Source organism: Eschrichtius robustus, chromosome 1 (genome assembly GCF_028021215.1).
Source record: "Eschrichtius robustus isolate mEscRob2 chromosome 1, mEscRob2.pri, whole genome shotgun sequence".
NCBI lineage: Eukaryota > Metazoa > Chordata > Mammalia > Artiodactyla > Eschrichtiidae > Eschrichtius > Eschrichtius robustus.
Window position 1 is genome coordinate 66,329,740 of NC_090824.1, and position 20,611 is coordinate 66,350,350.

General features: G+C 42.7%; 1 protein-coding gene across 9 annotated transcripts in view; it reads right to left on the minus strand.

Moving 5' to 3' along the window:
- Window positions 1–20,611, minus strand: part of AKAP6 (A-kinase anchoring protein 6) — a 580,300-nt gene that overhangs the window by 533,863 nt on the left and 25,826 nt on the right. For 5 of the 9 annotated variants that reach the window (XM_068546308.1, XM_068546318.1, XM_068546298.1 and 2 more), the window contains 2 exons: window positions 13,931–14,036; window positions 12,900–13,028 (listed from right to left, as the gene is read on the minus strand). The exons of 2 other annotated variants lie outside the window; for them this stretch is intronic. The gene's annotated coding sequence lies outside the window, so the exon portion shown is untranslated. The remainder of the gene's footprint in view (window positions 1–12,899; window positions 13,029–13,930; window positions 14,037–20,611) is intronic. 2 more of the 9 variants (XM_068546336.1, XM_068546327.1) reach the window with 1 other exon arrangement.

Genomic DNA, 20,611 nt, shown 5'->3' on the forward strand with positions numbered 1-20,611 from the left:
TAGAGGTCCTGTTCCCCAAAGAAGATGCGCTTTGCCAAGGGGTACAGCTTTCTTTGGTATCATATGTAACCTGCTAAATGCAGAGCCCCTCATTCTCTTCAGTTTAAGACATAAGCAAGGCATCACCAACTACACTTCTACAGCTCATGACTGGACGATGTTTGCAGTGCAGCAACTGCATGTGTGGGATCTCCTGTACAGCTGGTTCTACCACTATTTTATAAGATGTTTGGGGCATGAAAGGATTATCCTCTGGTTTACATGCATGTTGCTTACAAAACTGCTAAGTTACTTAACCTGCCTTCCTCAAGGGCTGTTTCCTGTATAAGTCCCAGTTTAGTGAGAGCAAAAGAACCACCTGCTGCTTGGGGCCAGGGCTGAATTGGTTGATGAGTCCCAGTTTATTTAACCCCTTCCCATATGCCAGATGTAAGTGACACTACCTCCCTCTCTGAAAGCAGAAGAGGAAACACAGCATTATAATGAACATCTGAGACCAGATATTTACAATAATGAGCTTCTGTTGTAATGAATGGAATGTTAGGAATCATGTTCTTAATATGCAGAGGCTAAAATGAAAGGTCAGTTTTTCTGTAGTGCATTAGAAAGTGAGCAGATGCTGTTTGACTGTGTTAGGAAAAAGAAGGCAGCGTTCTGACCACACCCTTCCTCCTCTGAAATTCCCAAAGCACTTGTGATATTTTGTTGTGGTGGGTAGCTGAGATATTTGACTTGTTTTTTTAAAAGAAACTTTAATGCTTGCTTTTTAGTTTTTAATTTACTTTATTTATTTTGGCTGCATCGGGTCTTAGTTGCAGCACACAGGATCTTTGTTGCGGCATGCCAGATGTTTCTGCATTGTAGCGCATGGGCTCCTCTCTGGTTGTGACGCACGGGCCTCTCTCTAGTTGTGGCACGTAGGCTCCAGAGCGCACGGGCTCAGTAGTTGCGGCACACGGGCTCTCTAATTGTGGCACACGGGCTCTCTAATTGTGGCACATGGGCTCCAGAGCATGCAGGCTCAGTAGTTACAGCACACAGGCTTAGTTGCCCCATGGCATGTGGGATCTTAGTTTCCCGACCAGGGATCAAACCTGTGTCCCCTGCATTGGAAGGTGGATTCTTAACCACTGGATCACCAGAGAAGTCCCTGAGATTTGAAATTTTGAGGCATGGGAGAAATTGAAGAGTTAAGTCTCACAGGCTCACAGAACTAAGAAAAAAGGAAGAAATGTAGTGCTTAGATGTCTTTTTTCCTTCTAACATAGTGTACAGTCAGGCATTTAAGGTACCTTCCCTTAAAGTGAATTCTGCACAAACAGGGTCCAGAGTACTTGTGTTCTACAAAATTATTCCTTCTAGAAAATTCATAATCAAAAAGTAACAAAGATGGCCATTAGTATTCAAAATCAGTAGCAGTCCAAAAAACTAGTTTTAGAATAAACTTTATACCCAAATAGAATTTCATTTGTACAGGCCTGGGTCTGAAAGAGAAGGGTTCGGTTTCTAAAGATAAATGGGTTAAAAGCTGCCGAGTCTGGATAGCATCGTCTGAGTTGCCATTTATTTGGCATCAGCTACATTCAGTTTTTGAGTCAAAGCCATTACTACGGTATGAAGGAGACAGTTGTTGGTTTTAAGGTCCTTCAGTGGAGTATGAACCTCCTGGAATGCCAAGTGAGGAAAGTTCAGGCCAACCCAGCCTGTCTTTTCTGAGAGACGGCCAAACCTTAGTGACGATCTGATCTGGACAGCCAAGAAGTCTTAGTTTTGATCTTTTGTAAGGAAAAGTTGGGACTCTGCCCAAGTCAACAGAAAAGGGAAGAGGCCAGGATGGGAATACAGCCTGTGAGAAGATGTCTGCCTACACACTGGGGAGGCATGTCCAGTTTGCGGCCTCCTGCTTGCCTGCTTAGGCCTTGGGCCATTACTGAGCTGCTGTTTCATGAGCCTTTGCATAGAACATATATTCATTTACTACGTCTTTATCATGCTGTTTTAAAACATCTCAGAGAGGTCCTATCAGTGACAGCTAACTCTAAGCTAGAGAGCAGGACATTGTTGCCTCTCCAGACCCCTTTCCTGGGAGGTCTAAATCAACTCCTTGATTCACTGAATGCTGGACATGAAGGAAGGTACCAGGCTGGGAGCCTGGGAATAGACAGCTGGGTTCAATTGGGCTATGGAAGCTGCTTTCTCTGTAGCACATTACTGGAGAGGCAGTATGGTGTAATGGTTTCTGTTCCCCATTCTGCCACGTACTAGCTATATAAATTCTAGCAAGTTTTTTAACCTCTATAAGCCACTATTTCCTCATCTGAAAGAAAAATAAATAGAAATACACCTACCTCATAGGAAATAATGAGATAATACACGTAAAGTGCTCGGCATATATAACTGGTTGACATCTATGTTTTCCTCACTACAATAGAACAATGTATTGAGGAAAAGAGAGACAGGAAAGTAATTCCTCATCTATGACTCTGTTTCCCAAATTATATAATAGGGGCATGATTATTATAGCCATTTGCCTTAGGAGGTATGTGAAAGACAAACAGATGTGAATCCCATTGGAAAAGAAATATAAGATGGTATCGTTAACAGAAGGCTATGACCTGAGGAAACTAGAACATGGCCTTGATGTTTGATTTTTCCCTTTTGGGAGTATTATTCCTGAACTCTACCTTTCTGCTTTTTAATTCTCCTACTAGATAGGAAAATTCACATTTTCAATTGCTGTTGAGTTACATACTGAGATTTTAAGGTGCAGGTAATGGTGAAATCTCATAAGCTCTTCCAGGCGAGAAAATTTTTAAAAATAAATAAATAAAAATAAAAACAAAAAACTACCAGGTGATAAAAAATGAAGCTATCATACGCCCAGTGTTGCTAAGTTAACAAGCAAATCATAGTAAACTTTGATAGTCACCTTCAATGAAAGAGAATTTAGATTGGCTTAATTCTACCAGAAATAAGACCTCTTTCCCTCTCCCCCACCCCACCCCCACCCTTGAAAAAAAAAAACAAAATTCTGATTCAAACGCTAACATTCCTGCAGTGTTTTGTTTTTGCTGAAGAAATTTTTTTTCTATAGTTTATTGCCGTTCCTTGAAAATAATATACACAAAGTCCTAAATATTTACCAGATGATACAGATCTGCCAGGGTTTTCAGCCAAGTTTCAAAAGTTTTATGAAATCACTTCTTGGACATGTTTCTAACAATCTGGCCCATGAAAATTTAACTGGGGAGGATTTTTCCACCTTCTTCACATGGCCTTTAGGTCACAAGCCTCTGTGTGTGCCCATATGAAAACTCATACCCTGCAATCTTGAATGTCCTTGTTCGTTCAGAAGCACTTGTTATCACTAGATAAATATACAAAAACGTTTATTCTCTGGGAACATCTATTGATATTTCCAATGAAGACACCATGTGCTCTGGCTTCAGTACAAACTTATTTTCCCAGCCTCCACCTACTCAGATCTCAAATATCTGCCCTCTTAGCTAAATATCTTCTCAGAAATAAATTTCAATTCACTTTTTATGCAATAGCAATTTTCAATTCAGGTTCCACAGAGCCAAATACCAAACCTGCCTCAATCAGAGTAACTCCAGTTGTAATTTTTTCTTTAATCTTTATAATTTTATTTGAATTAGGCCTTAAAACATTTGGGGAAAAAATCATATGTTTCTGTAAGTATAACCCTTAATAAAGAAGAAAGTCAGTTTCATTACTTCAGTTACTAGAATCTTTTAACTAATCTTAGATATCAAAATGTCATATTTCCATTTTAAAATCTTTCAAAAGGATTATAAGCCTCTGAGAAATTTTAAGAAGAAACAAGGACGCTGGCCTTTCACATCCTGTCCCAGTTGCCTTGAGGATCCGGCTGCCAAAAATCTAAGTCTTCCCCATGGGAGTCCCACAGACACATCCAGACAGGAAGGTCACATTCCATCAAGAGCTCCAGAGGAAGAAAATGATGCAAAGGGGTGCAAAACCAGGCCAAGCATTTACTACAGACCAAAATCCATCTATAAAGCAGTGACCCAGTTAGTGAGGAAACCTTATCCTCATTCTACCACACTATTATTTTTGTGTTTCTATGTGGGTCATAGCACAGAAAAATCCACGGAGGATTTGCCAGGGAAAATATGGAAGTTACAACTGAGGATTGTTGACCCTACTTTTCTACTCGAGTTGTCACATGAAGAAAAAGGTGAGACCACAGGGAGTAGCAAACCCAGACTTCGGGATTTCACAGACAAGAAAATGTTTTTTAAAAGAATTAGGAAACTGACTCACGGTTGCTAACTTTTACTTTTGCCGTGCAAATATATGCTTAACATGATAACTCTCATCTATTACTATCATTTTGTAAAAGGGCATTTTAACACCAAAAAGGAGGGAGATTATGATCTCAGAGAAAAAGGGCTGATCTTTCCTGAATAGATCAGTTAGCCCTCTTATACTAACATCACTACGAAGGCAGCTACCCTGCCCTCGACTTGGATTGAATGTTTTGTTTTGTTTCCACTCTAAACCAATGAAAAGTACTTCAAGGCAATCCCAATCAACATACTGCATACCCAGAAGAATGAGGCCAGACAATACTGTGATGCAGGCTCCCAAAGCAACTTGGACCTGAGCTCAGCAGACTGGTAGGGAAATCCCTGTGAGATAACTCTGGTTGTGAGTCAAGGTGATCCAACAGAAAACCAAGTACATCATGGCATTTTACAAGCTTTGCTGTGTACTCTGCCCAGCCCTGAGAGAGGGATGGAGGGACCAGGAGTGCACACCCTCTTCCACACTGCCGGTCAGCTTTCCAAGCTTGGTGATCCTTTTCCAGCAGATGGCAGAACACACACATAGAAAACTCCAAAGCCACCCAAGGTTTCTGCCTCTCAATTGGTCCCAGGTATGATTTCTTTAAAAGTCTTGAAAGAAGAAAGTTTGCAAAAAAAGTCCCACCCACACTCCACCCTGAAACCTATTTACACAGTACTTCACAGAGAGGCTGAAACTCTTTGCAAAGCGAAAAGCCACAAGGTAAAGAAAGCCTGACCAATAAACTGCAAAGACCAGGATCAACATCTTCAAGACGTTAGAGAGCCTAGCAAATAACTCGTGCATTTTTTCATTCTAAACCGAAAGCTTTCATTAATCTTCATCACATGAGCCTATAAAGGTATAGTTATGAATAGTCTCTACTAAAGAAGCCCATGGATTTTACATTGCCTCTTCCCAATGAGAGAAGTCATACAGTATCCAAAGTTATTCCTGATACAGTGGGTCAGAACAGCCAAGAAAATTAATCTTGTGTCTCTACTGGTGTGTGTTTTCACAAAAGCAAAACCATGTTCCAAGCTGAAAAAGTTTTTCCTAAAATATAGTCTAATTGAATATTTCAGACACAATAGTAAGTAAGTAGGTCACTTGCTCTCTAGGATTCAAAGAATATCAGCTTGTGGTACTCCATCTGCAGTTAAAAGGAAAGCACTCCACACCACAAGAAATCTTCACCACAGAGCTCTTTATAGCAGCAGCTGCAGCTCAGGGGTCAGATCTATGGCCATGAGTTTTGCAGATAATTTTCAAAACTCATTAGCATCCTCAAAAGTACCAGTAATTGAGCTTCCAAAAAAATCTGCAACAACCATACCTACACTACCACCCTCCCTTGTAGGCAACTTCTAGTCAGAAATTGGACCCAGGAATATATGCCCTAGAAACAGTTTTTAAATAGCCTAAATTTGGTTGTCAAATCATGCTCCTTCTCCATGCTCGCCTTTTTTTTTTTTTTTTTTTTACAGTGTCTAATCTGGTCCTGCCCCCATCCCCAAACAATTACCCAGTGTTCCCAGGGATGTACCACATTCTGTGCTTTCCAGGATGCTACCTGCCATGCAAAATAGAATGTTAGATCCAGAAAGGATCTGACAGAGGAATTAATACAGCTGCTTCCACAGATGAGGAAACCTTGGCTCTGAAAAATACACTCCCCCAGGCCACAATTTGCTGGTGCCAGAGTTACCCCCGTCCCTCCAGGTCTCATCAGATTGTTCATTTTCACCAGACGATAAGCGTGGGGACAAAGTGTCTGACTTCATCGTTACTTCTCTCAGAAAACAGATCTTTGTTGAACAAGGGGTTTTGGTTTGGAAATTGCAGGAAAGACCAGCTGGAGCAGACACAATTTTGAGCAGTGGGTACTTTCCATGTCCTCAAATCACATTCTGCCTGTAAACAGACCACGCTATAAAAATGTAAGCGTGGAGGACTGAGCTATGGAACCCCTTGGCAACTGTAAAGAACATAAGCTCCGTGAGGGCAGGGACTCTCTTTTATTTACACCTAGTGTGAATTCACACCCAGTACCTACAACAGAAGCTGTCACTGAATAGCAGCTCAACAATAAATATTTGCTAGATGAACAAAATGAAGGATGGAAGCATCCCTCTTCCATTCTCTCTATACTCAGTCCATCTCTACCCACTTTTTGCTCCCTGTTGTACTTAAGTCTAGTTCCTTTAATCAAAACTCTGTTGTCAGGTAATACCTATCAGTCATTTACATTTTAGTAGCCTTTAAACCACTGCTTGGAGTGTTTGGAATTTGTTTTCTAAAAAAAGCTCTGGCCCCTCTGCAGGCCCAGTCTCAGTCAGCAATGGAAGGTCTCTGTGGCCAGGCCCTATCCATCCTCCTCCCCGTGCACATGGCCAAGCTTTGAATTCTTTGGAAGAACAGCAAACTGTTCATAGGAACAGTTCCTATCCCCAGTGACCCCCGGATTCCCTCCTGTGGCTCTCCTTAGCTTTCACATCTTTGTAAAATAATCTAAAACCCTATCTTCCTGCTGTCTCTATCTTCCTTTCTCAGCTGTCAAAACCTAGAAGACATGCTGCTTTTGCATACTTAGGCTCAGCTGTACTGTTCAATAAATGGCAAGCCCCTTGTTTCCCACACCTCACTCAGTGAAGCCAAAGCACCTCACCTTATTAAGCAGGAGCCCATCCTCGCCCTATCACACACTAGAGGGTGCTGTTGCTATATCCAGGCCCAAGGAACTTGGAGCCATGGAGGAAAAGGAAGTGACAGAGCTCTCAAGACTCCTGGGAGACATTCCTAGCTGGGCCTCTCTGCACAACCACGCTGCACAGTTTCTCAGAACCAAAGACCATTACACCTCATCGAACTATGCAATTCCAGGGTGAAGCTTACACATGGTACAATAAAGTGGGAGGACTGAAGATCTCCAAACTGAAGACTTTACTGTAAGACTCATTTAGGGACACAGGCTCACATAAGAGTATTTATGATGACGACTGGATGTGAATAACTAATTCTCACTCACCACTGAAGAAGACAATTCCGTTTAGACAACCAAGCGGCAAACACTGTCAGGCAGAATTAGATGTATCAAAGGCAACCAGAGCAGCCAGGAAACACTTGAGTTTGTCCGTGCTTTTCACAATCATCTTTCCTGGTATGTGATGTCTAAGACTTTGGGAATGAAAGCTTCATACACAAACAAATGAATATCAGTCTCTCTCAGCCCCCAGCTTGGCTATTGCACAAAGCTTGCAGGCTGCCAGAGAAGCCTCCCTGGCCTCGGTTAACTCTTTGCTTGAATAACTGGTGGACCTGCATTGCAGGAAAAGCTCTCTCATGAAGCAGAAGGCCTTTTCAAATTTCTGAACAAGTCATCGTACAGGGAAAGTATTCTTTCGTTGGGTTTGTGGGTTTTTTAAGATAAATTGAGAAAAATGGGTATTTTTTTAAAGTTCTCTGAATGAGACTCTCACCTAACAGTATGAACGTTAAACATTCCCACACAGGGAAGAATGGATCTGCACCAAGGGAAATAACTCTGGTATTAATCCAAGAAGAAACAATCCCGCTCGCCCTCCCCCCACCACCAGCTGGGGTTTCACACTTTTGTTGCAGTGATTTGGGTACTCCACACAAATGCTAATGAGCAACAATTCACTAATGCTAATGATTAGAACTCTCCTTGGCTCCAAAAAAAGCAACCCAGCCAAGCTAGAAACTTGAAGGATCCCAAAGTGGTTCAAGAGGGACTCAGCCAGTCAGAGGTGCCTTTTTAGGGCAAGTCTTACACAGAACATTTTCCTTTTGCTCTGAACTCCAACCCTAAAAAAGACACCATCCCAACTACAGGTGCATCAAACTCTCACATTAAATGCAAGGAATTTCCAGTACCAGGTCTTTTGCAATAACTAGCTTGACATTTCCACATAAAGCTCTAAAGACGAGGATAAATATACCATACTTAATAGAGTGTTGGGGAAACTTCTAAGAAAGTAGCTCTTAACCTAATTTCTGCCCTCACATACCCAAAAGATATACTCCCATTAGTTACCAAGGCTGTCTACCGCGAGGAACAGATCAGAATGAGGAGGCTGGGGGACGAGACGTGGGGTATAGTTTGAAAACGCATACTCTGAAAAAGTGACTGAAGAGCCCCCTGAAGGGACTCTGCTTAACCTCATTGGAAATCACTTAGGTTATTTAACACGATCATAAAGCAAAGAGAACACAGGTGGGTAACACCAACATATTCATGATTTAAGGTACTGATAAACAATGGGTGAGCACCTCCAGTCCTACCCTGAAGTTTTATTCTTTAAAATGAAAAACCCAAAGACAGAGCCTTGAATCTATAGTTAACCAAAAACCTTCATATGCAAAATGCTAACAAGTTTGAAAAGTAATAGCAGAAGCAAGTTTTAACTTAACATTGTCAGCTACATTTTAAATTTGTTTCACAGTCATTCCTGTGATTTCCTAATCCAAACAGTGAAAGTCTTGCTTCCTTAGTAAATTCAGCAGAGATCTCAACCATGCTTACCCATTAGATTCACCTGAAAAGATTAAACCATCCTTGCCGCCTCAATGGACTATCATTCTTAATTGGTTTGGGGTGGGTCCAGAGAAGAGTACCTTTTTAAAATCCTCAGGTGCACGGCCAGGTTGAGTACCACTGAACTGGGGTATCCAGGCCCACCAGCTGAATGTAATTAACCACCTTCTTTGAACTTCCCCGTATCTGAATTTTATTCTGCAAAATGAAGTTAATGGAGAGTCCTCCCACCGGAATAGAGTAAAAACAAGACTGTAATCATAAAGAACTTTGAGGTAATAAAAAAAAGGAAGTGGGCACTTTTATCTTGATATTTGAAACCACTTGTTGGCACTGCTAACAATAAAGCCACAAGATGTTGATGAGATGGTGAGATAATATAGCAAATATGTAGCAAATCTGTAATTCTGAGGTATAAATGTGTTACATCTCCTTACCAAAGGATTCATTGCATTGCAGAATATAGCATTAAATTCAAACAAAGAAGCAATAGAGGGACAGAGAAGAAAGGGATGTGAGAAGCCTGCATCATGAAAAGTCTAAACTTATATCCAGATGGTGCTGGAAGAGAGGTTCAAACCCTTAGTCCTATGGTGTGAACACAGCAAAGCCATCTGCGGAAGAAGCCAGCAATGCCAAGGCCTCCCTGCCCGCCTCTTCTTTGCTTTGTTTCCTCTCCCACACCTCCCTTCAAGGCCAGTGGACCTAGCGGGGTCCCTGACTGAAACCATTCAGATCCCTCTGCCCTGAACAGTACAGAACAGTCAGCCTCCCACTGCTGGCAGAAGTTAAGGGGAGATAGACTTCCTAAGGCCCTAAACCATCACTCAGCACACCAGATAAGATCTGGGGAGTGAGAATCAATAGACTGAACTGTAGAAATTAGGACTCTCAGAGTCCCAACTCGGGGTCAGAAGAGGCTAAGTGGTACCCCTCAGTTACACAAGCTCTGAACTGGCAAATTTTACCTTCCCAGACAACAAGAATCACAGATCCTCTTGGCCAGCAGAGGATGGTGCGTCTCCACTCACCCACGCCTGGGGCATCACCATGACAGTAACACAGCTGGCTGGCTACGTAAGGACAAAACACGAGAAACACCTTATATAATCAAAGATATGCAGAAAGGTGACATGCATGGACTTGTATCGGAATTTCACTCAGGCAAAAGTCTCTAGCTCCTTCCAAATGTATCTCTAATGACCTAATTTGGCCAGGATTTTGGTGATACAGCTTAGCAACCAGCACAAAGTAGCTTCCCTATCCCTTCCTACAATGCACCCACAACCCGTTTCGACTCTTCTCTCAATCCTTCCTAGTCAAGGCAAGCCCCAGGTTTTCAGTTTCCTAAATGGGGCCCAGGCCACTGCAATGACTCTTCATGCAGTCACCTCAAACTCTTGCTTCTAGAAGACTGAAGCAGGCTTCTAATAGCCACCAGTTCTCAGGCATATACTGTGTTCTAGGCTCTTAATTTTGTCTTCACAACAACTTATTAGGCAGGTGTATCATCCCTATTTTACAGATAAGGAAATTGGAGCACAGAGAAACTGAATAACTTCTGTCCAAGGTCACATAATTAGTAAGCAGTAGAGCAGGCTTTGAACTCAGGCCTGTCTAATCCTAAACTCATGTTCTTTAAAATAATAACGGTGGTTCTTATATAGTACCATGTGCCAGGCGCTGATCTAAACAGTCTCCAAATCTAACCTTAATCTTTACAACAACCCTAGGAGAGAAGTACTATATTTGCCACTACCTTTATGCAGGGAGAAAACTGACAGAGAGATGCAACAACTCTTAAAGTTGCAAAGCTCGTAACTGGCAACACCAGGATTCAAACCCAGGCAGGCTAATTCCAGCATCCAGGCCTTAACCACAGTACATACTGCCCCCCACCACATTCTCCCTGTAACTTAGTTCTTTCTGTATTCATTCATTCAAATATTGCTTATGTCCCCAACATCTTACCAGATATTATAGAAAGATAACTGTTATTTGACAAATTTCTTCCCTCAGAGAGCATCAGTTTAGATGGGAAAAATCAGCAAAACAGTATCAAGAAAGAAGACAGTTGCCAGAATGTGAAGTCAGGTAATATGTGCTTGGGGCAGCAGGAGAATTCGGGCACTCGGACAGGCAGAAAGATCTTGCTGAGCACTGAAAGTGAGTTAAATTTGGAGAGGTGGAGAGAATGGTCCAGGTGGGGGGAATAATGTGAGCAAAGGTAAAAGAAGAAGAGGACTGGGGATGGAAGGAGGTAACTGCCCCCCATGCCAGACTCTGTACAGCTGTTTTATGTATGTTATCTCATTTATTCCTCATCCAGGTCTATAAACCATCCTCATTTAACAGATAAAGAAAATAAGGTGCAGAAAGTCCAACAACTCACGATCATACAACGACTAAGGGACAGAGCTAGGTTCATCTACCTCCGACACCCTTCTCTCAGCCAGGGGCTTCTTCACAGGTGAACACAAAATGAAGAGGCCAAGGAATCAAGCAAAGCACTGGCGGGGCCAGGCAAACTCTAACCGTTCTGATTTCTAGACCCCTTAGAGCAACTGGGGTTCTCTGTCTTCCCCCCATCCCACAGGGTGTGTGCATTTTCAACTTAGAAGCCTCTTCCCGTGGCATTCCCACTCCAAACAAGCCCCCTTTCTGCAAACTGACATATTGTGACTTGCCTTGTCCAAATATAGAGCAGTCCTTTCAGGCCAGTTTAGCTCACCAGGAAAGGGCCTCTCTGAGAACAAGCTCTCTGCTGGTGGGGCCAGCTGGCGAGGACACAGGCTAGGCCTTGGGGCCCTCTAGGATCCCCTAATCCAGACCCCTCTGTTAGGAGGAAAAACCTGAGGCTCAGAGAGGGGAGGGGAGTGAGTCACTGAAGGCATTCCCTCACCCCACAAAAAAAAAAAAAAAAAAAAATCTGAGCTCCATAAAAGTGCTTTGGCAAGCAGAGGTCTGAAATTCCTCCAACAGCCTGGAGAAGAGGGAACTAAGGATCTGCCTTCCCACATAGTCTCTCTTTAGACTCCAGTGCTGCTAAGACTAAAAAGAGCAAATCTGTTTTCTTAGCAAGGTTCAAGCTTGACTCAAATTTTGTATGGTTAGGAAGGGAGTGGAGGTGCAAGGGCATCTAAATGTGAATCATCAGCTCTTAATCAGCAACCTGGGGGGTGGGAAGTTTTGGGAAAGCGTGCCTTCGAGACCTTGGATTGGCGCTCTTCCCTCCGCAGGGAAAGCAAGCCCTGATGTGACAGCACCCACTTACAGCCTCTTATAGCATGCCTTTTACAGCACCCACTGTCTAGAACAGGTATATGGGTGTCGTGATGCTTCCATTGCACCCTCAGGTGGCCCTCTAAACAGACTTGAAGTAATAGACCCGACTACAGCAAAGGAGAATCTGCTGTCCAAAGAGTAAAAGCAGTACCCATATGTCATCATCAGAATGTTTAAAACGTATATCAGGATCATTACTCATCAAACTTTCCCTCTGGGAACAGATATAGCCCATTGCTCTTTCTAAGGCCGAAAGACTGTGTGTTACCTTCCATTAATATTTCCTGTCACGGGGCTTCCCTGGTGGCGCAGTGGTTGAGAATCTGCCTGCTAATGCAGGGGACACGGGTTCGCGCCCTGGTCTGGGAAGATCCCACATGCCGCGGACCAACTAGGCCCGTGAGCCACAACTACTGAGCCTGCGCGTCTGGAGCCTGTGCTCCGCAACAAGAGAGGCCACAATCGTGAGAGGCCCGCGCACCGCGATGAAGAGTGGCCCCCGCTTGCCGCAACTACAGAAAGCCCTAGCACAGTAACGAAGACCCAACATAGCAATCAATCAATAAATCTTTAAAAAAAAAAAAACATATATATTCAACAATAAAAATAAAAATGATTTATTTAAAAAAAAAAAAATATTTCCTGTCACTCTTCAGTTCCATTTCCACCAATCATCACATTAGACCATAGCCAAAAGACATACCGTTTTTAAAAATGTACTTACCTTAATGTGCTCAGAGTATTTATAGGTCAATTTCCCTGCTGGCTACTTTTAGTGTGGTTGTACAGTGTATGATGAGGATTTCTTCTCTTTCTCTTTAGCAGTAGGTAAAATCCTCAGAGGGAGCAGAACCTAGATATATTTAGATAAAATAGACCAATGACCTTAGGCTATATCATTCACACACGAGTGGTTGGATATGCATTTTTTCTAATCTAGGGCCTATTGGCCAAAGTAATTTGAAATATTTGGGAACCTAGAGATTGGATGACTTAAAGGTAAGGAAGCTGGACCTTTCCTCTTTCTTTAAATTCTCCTTTCCCCTATGTTTGCCACCTACCTCTCTGACCACTCATGGTTAGGTTGCTTTATGTATCCCTCTCCCTCTGCCAAGCCCTAAATGTTGGTATTTCCCTGAACAAACTCATCTACTCCCATGGACACAGCATATATTCCCAAACCTGTACTTCAACTGATATCTCTCTTCAGAACTTCAGACCCATTCATGAAACTGCCAACATCTCTGTGATGTCTCACAAGCACCTCAAACTCAATCTGTAGAAAACTGAACTCATCATCTTCTCTCTGTACCACCTCCTCACACCCATTTCTCTTTCTCTCTTCTCTTGTTGATGGCACCATCTTCTATCATTGCCCATATAAGAGACCGAGGACTCACCCTTCACTCCTTGCTCCTCCCCACCCAAGGTCCCTCACATCCAATCAGTGTCAAACACTGTCATTATCCTCTCTTGAATCCATCCACTTTTCTCCACTCTCACAACCACCAGCCTAGTTCAGGTAAAAATCATTATTTCCCAAAGTTGAGATAAGTCTCCCAACTGGTCTCCTGACCCTGCTTGAGCTCTTCCAATCCGTTCCTTATGCTGAACCCAGTGATCTTTCTAATATGTATATCTAAGCATGTCATGCCTTTCACTAAAAATCCTCCTGTAGCTCCATTCTGCTTTTAGGATGAAGTCCAAATGCCTTAACCAACTGAAGATATGCTGCATAACTTGGTCTCCACATACCTCTCCAGCTGCATCTCTCACCAGAATTCCTTCACATTTCATGTTCCAGCCCCACAGAATCTCTTTCAGACCTTCAAACCTGCTGTTCTCTTGCCTGCTGGCCTTCCTAGAATCACAGAATTGTACAGAGAAAAGGGACTGAAAAATACCCAAATCAGGGCTGTCAAACAATTTCCTCCTTATCTGCAGAAAACTCAATCCAATTAAATAAACATTTATTGAGTGCCCACCAAGGGTAAAATACTACCTTAGCAGCTGCAAAGACACTTAATAAGTAAGACATAACCCATGCCTATGGAACTTGCAATCTCATTGCTTCTCCTAACCCTGAGTTTAAAAGTTCAAGTTCCTGAAATGTAGTTCCTTTCCTCGAACTTAAGTTCAAGCCACGCTAAGAAACTATCTGTTCGTGACACAACTGGCTTGTGCCTATATTCACTTTTACCAGAATATTTCACCCCCTTCTCTCCCAATCCAGGGCCCACATACCACCTCCCAATCTCTGCACTTCAAAGAAGCACTACCTGGCTGTTTATGCCTAGATTAGAAAGCTCGAAGTTTCTGTTGGCGTTTTCAGCTGTGGCTTATGGCACTCTAATTGGCATTGATCACCAGGGATTCCCAGGAGCCTGAAATCCAGCATTTAGTAGCTATGTGTGGTGTTGCATCAGTCAGGACTGGAGTTTTAAGTTTAAAATACTGGAGCTCAGGAAAGGAGTAGAGAGAAGAGCCATCCTGAAGAAATTTAATAGATAGCATTTTGGATTGCCCTGAGCACACACACAGCAAAATGATGGAGCTAGGCAAAGAACACTAAAATCAAAAGACTATATTCTATGTCTCTGCCGAGCTAGAATGTGATTTTATGATGGAGACACAGTCTTAGTGATAGTTTCCCTTCTTCTTGGTAGGTAGATGACTAGAAGGCTTAGTGTTACTAGAATTTCAAAAAGGCATCCCCTCTGTGGGCAGACAAATGACCAAAAAGTCACACCCTCCTCCTGACTGACTGGAGGCAGGCTTTGTGCAGGGCATGCACTGCATGTCCACATGTGGTTGGCCCTGGATGGCACCTCTCTGCCTTCCAAATTCATGGCTATCATACATAAATGGGAGATACTATCTCGGGTGTCTCACCACCCAGCCCTGAACAAGAGGGGGTCTACTTTCAAAACACAGAAAGTTACTATAATACATTTTCCATACTTCTCTACTTGGAAACTCATGTGAAGATTCCTAGTGCCTTAAACTTTCATCATTTGTTCATAATGGCCGATCCTGACCCACCCCTCCACCCCCCTCAATGAGGCAGAAATTTGGATTGTTCTCAAATACAACACAAAGAGAATTTCTGGCAACCAGAGTTTTACCCAGAGGTGATAATGAAGCATAATTATCCTTGGCTGACCAGAAGCCGAATGACTATTAATAGAGAGAAGCAACATGAAAGTGTCAAATAGAATAGGGAGCATGCTATACTTGGGTTGAAACACTCAATAATTAGGAACAGAATGTAGAGAACCAAGTGGCCATTTGCCCTATGTCTTATTCCTTTTGGTGTTTTAGGCTGGATTGATCCCTGTCTAGTTCAAGGTGGGGCGTGTGCTAGCCTAATTTGGTTTGGGATCCAACCAAGGATTCTGGATGCTACTTTTAAGGCAGGTCCTGGGCCTTAGTTTACCTGTGTTCCTAGGTCTAAAACACCTTTCCTTCCATCTATTGCAAAGTAAGTTTGAGTGTTTGTCAGACAGCAACAGCAGTAAACACAAGAGTCGAAAAAGACTGGATGCGGCATCAACCTCATGTTTTATTTGCATCCCTAGAAGTCTGAAGATTCTGCATCTGGGGTAGCAAAATCTCCCCCATGGGATTGCACATGGAGTGACTTTCATATTTTTCACATCTCTGGTCTGGCCTTATTACTCAAAGGACATTAACCCCTGCATTCCATCTAAGAACCTATCAGTAAGTCTTTCAGTCTAAAGAAGTATCAAATAAGGAAATGACTGATTTACAAGCCAGAAATATTTACTGAGTTTGGAAACATTTATCAATTACCTTCTATATGGAAAACAAAGGATTTAGCACTAGGATGGGGTAGGGTAGGGAGAAGAAGGGCTTGAAAGATGAGAGACAAGAAGCCTCCCCTCAAAGGACCTTAAAAATGGGGGACACACACAGACACAAAAATAAATAATGCAAAAGAGAGACAGAGGCCAGGTGTATGGGGCTGTGCTTGCTGAAAGAGAACAGAATTTGGAACCTGCCATACCATCAACACCTTTTAAATATTTTTCATTCTTCCAGAGTAAAACCTTATCATACCTGCCAAGGAGAGAAACTACAATAAACAGAAATATGCTCCTTGAGGAAGATTTGTCTATATTCTTTTGCTAATCCCAGGACACAGGCCCTGAGGTCTATTTTCAAGTTGAGCTGGTCTTGATGTGTATGAATGATTTGGTCAGTAAGATAGCAAATAGCCAGAGATCAAAAGGATTAGAAAGGCGCACTGAGACAAGATTATGATCCATCCACCAGCAGATATCTGGGCTCTGCAGCATGGCTGGGACACAGACCTGCTGATCCAACTGGATGCCACCATAACTGTGTGCCCCAAGGGGCTTTTACACCCTGGGGAGACAGCAATGGCAGTCCTAACAGGAAGATCTGTGAAACCAACTGCATAGTTCCCCAGTACCCTGCATTAAAATCCATCAAAATTGGAGGCTTTGCTGATAAGAGAAGTGGAGCATTAGAGAAAGTAACTCAAGGTACTGAAAATCCTCAGTCAGATCCACTTCAGCTTGATTGTAATTCTTGGCTCCAGGCCTATTTCTGAAAGACATCAAACACGGAAAGAAAAAAAGTCTGAGAAAAAATACAACTTATTCCATTTGGAGGATAGACGATGAGACATGTAACAGATGGAATGGGAAAGGGCAAAGGGCGTAATAAGACTCGCTACAGGATTAAGCGCTCATCTGATTAAAAGCAGCACATGCAGGGCAGAGGCAGAGCAAAACCACACCACTCACTCCACGCTTCAGGGTGTGCAGCCGTCACCACGCCGGAGATCAGGTGGGAGCCACATACACAAGCCCCGCTGAGAAGCACCATGACTGGTTAACTGGACTGTGAAGGTTTTGCCTTGATCTTTAGTCATGAAAGTCTCAGCCACAGAAAGAACTACTCATCTGCTGCAGAAGCAGAAGAGCTCAACTTTGTACCCTCAGTGCCAAGCGCGATGCCGGACACATCAGGGCTTAATAATTGTGCTTTGAATGAGTGAAAGTCTAACCTCTTAGCTATGTCCATGAGGTCTGGAAGGGGTAGAGGTAGAGTCTGTAACCGTATGTCCTGATTTGCCTAATAATCCCAGACTATACCTGTTGTATCCGCATAATCAGTAATGGCCCCTTTTACTTGCAAAAGAGTATCAGTTTGGACAGCAAATTATATTTTACTTTAGGTGTATAGTCTGTCACCAAAATGAATGTTTTCCGTTGATTAGATGATCACAAATACACATGGGGCCCTTTATTTTTTCAACCAAGTCACTCCTCAGTCCTTGCAGAGCCTGTCTTTGGTGGACTTTGTGAAGCCCTTTTTTCTCTGGTCTCCCGTTTTATCTCTTCGCCCATGTTTCCCTTATTTCTTCCATCCCTGTTTTTCCTTCATGAGTCCTGGCTCTACCCCTGGGGTGGGGAGTGTGAGTCAGCCTCTCTGTGTTCTGTGAGTTCTGATTATTTTAAGTCCTTCAGAGTCTCAGAGGAATACCACTCCTAACATATCCTTCCTTGCTAATATTCACAACCTTTCATAGCATGACTTCAATATATTTTTGTGCTGACAAAGTCTCTATTTTTTTTCTGACTTTCCAAAGACCCCTCCCAAGAATGAGTGATAATGGAGACAAGGAACGAAGGAAGCAAGGGAGGAAGAAAACCCTGTATTGCTACAAATGGTTAAATGAACAAAAAGCTTGAGTGAGGGCCTACACATGGACAAGGAGATGGACTTCTAGTCCTGTGGCTTTTTCTTACCTACCAAAAAGAAAGGGCTGAATTACATGCTTGCTTTTTAAGCAAGGAGTCTGATTTATTCCTGAGATTTCTATCTATTTCCATTTATTTAGCTTAGCATTTACACCAGCAGGATTCAAGAACAAATTCTATTTTGTTCAAGATAAATCATCATTCACTCCTGGAAGCCCAAAACCATCATAAAAATAAAAAGAAGTAGGAGGGAAAAGGAATGTTAGTAAGAAATGGATCCATTAATGAGTCTGGGATTTTGATATTTTTTGTGTAATTTTTTTCAATCTTTCTCTCAGACCATGAGTGGGAGTTTATTATCTGGGTGTAAACTTCTTATGAGCTTCTGACATTGCTGCTAATAAGGAAAAAACAGCAGATCTATAGTCTCTGTCTTCATAAAAAGAAGCAAGAGACTCATTTGGCCATATCAGACTGAATCAGGAACCTTAAAAAAATAAATAACTCTATATAACAGGATGTAAAGTTAGAGTCTGAAGACATGGATTGGAATCCCATTCTATTCGTTCCTAGCGGCGTGGCCTTCAACAAATCTCTTGGGGACTCAGTTTCTCAACTGCGTAATGAGAGGCTTATTTGCTTAAGCTCCACCTATCACTCAAGCTCTATGAATCTACGGCTTAATCATTTGGTCAGGGAGAATTTCTTTCTCCAATCAGCCCCACATGAAGGGCATCAAATGTTCAACTCCGTCTCCTACTCCCACATCCCACTAGTTATCGTCTAACACCCCTAACAGAAGGCCTAGGATCTCTATGCTCCCTTACTGCCCCCATCTTTCCCTGTAATCCAGATGCTCTGGACTCCATAACTGCATCAGGGTGATTTCTGGTAAAGGAACTGACTCCGCTCACAGTGCCTGGCTGGGCCTTGGCTATGAGCTCTCTGAGCACAGCAAAACATCTCACATCAAAGGGTCCATCTGTCTTTAGCTGGAAAATATATTTTGAATAACCAAGTTTGCTACAAATTGGCCAGCTCAGGTCCACTACTGAGAAATCAATTGCTCAGCCTTTCATGTCTCTCCTGAGCCAGCGTATGTTGTTCAGTGGATTCAACACTACAACAATCTCAACCCCTGCTCCTCCTTGGCAAGGAATGTTATTTCATTACACCTGCCTAGAAAGGTACCAACATTCCCTGACTTGCTATTGACACTCACTGATTCAAACCTGACTCCCAGACATGTCTGCTTACTAAAAGGAGCCTAAATAAAGCATGTGTTACTCATTTTCCCCTAGCGAGAGAAGATTCTGTAAAATCGTCTTGTAGCAACCCTCGTCAATATGGCTTAAAAATAGTGCTCACAATTCACTAATACCCTCTGTGCCTATGGGATGGAAACACCTTTACGTAGTCAGACCCAGGGGTCTTAAACCCCATTTGGAGATTTCCAGAAAGTTCTCTTGTAACTACTTCATGGATTTGCTGGGACCATGAAATGGGATGATGCATGTGGACTGCACAAACCCCAGCACATTACAGGAACTCTATTTTTTCCAGTGGGTGAGAAAGATGCCTTAGAGAAGGCAGCACTGCCGAAGCTCTCTTGATGATGATAGGAAAGATTACTGTGAATACATGGTAAAATGGTAGGGGTAGGACAGAAGGAATGAATGTATAAGTAGATAGGAAAGTGAAACAGATGTGGAATAAACCATGAGCATAATGTGGGAAAGTTCTCCCAGACTCTGCCTTCTCAGCATCCTAAACAGCCACACTCATGGAAACAAAGTTTTCTGGTGGGTCTCAAGTTCCATCCTCATTACAGTCTATAACCTACCTGCAAACTTCCCCTTTCCGCACTCTGAATGCTGCCATCATAAGAACACATTCTCTGCTCCCTAGTTTCTTATGTGTAATTCCTACATCTCTCCCATGGTACCAAAGACATTCATATCTCTACATTTGATTTCTCTGGTCTGAGTGGAAACAGCCACCTGAGATTCTGTTTTACAGATAACTTGATAAATTCTATGATGTTGGAACCCATGCCCATTTAATTCTCTAGGAATTGTATCTACAACTGCTCTGTTGTATTCAAGGGTCCATGGTTTGTATTTTCTTTGTAACAATCACGGACGGCACCTATAGACTTTCAAATGCTCTCAGTGCCTAGCTGAAAACAGTGTCCCACACAAGGGGACACAAGGAAGAGCTGTCCTGCTCCAAACAGCAATGCAGCTCTCCTGTCCCCTGAATTGGTAAACTCTGTCTGGCCTAGTAAAATGCTTCCTAGAAGAAAAGTGCATCAAAAGCCTCCATAATTCTAAACGTTAGCTTTGCTAGGCTGACTACCATGCTCCTGCACCCTGGTTGTAAGACAGATTCCTCACGGTCCCTGAATCCTGTTCCCTTGTCCCTGCTAACTGGGTTCAGGGACAGTGTGGCTGGCACCAGGCACTCTTGTGAAAGAGACTCCCAACCCAAATCTACCAACCACAACACGAATCCCTCGGATTGGACTTGCTCCCAGTCTCTTTTCCTTGATTTTCTTTCTCTAGCTTCCTCTGTGCTTTTCATAATTACTGCTCTTCCTCCTATTACAAATGAACCTCTCCTTCCTTCTGTCATCTCTTAAACTTCCCTGAAGGAATTCTCTAGTAAGTTCTGGCAAAAAGTA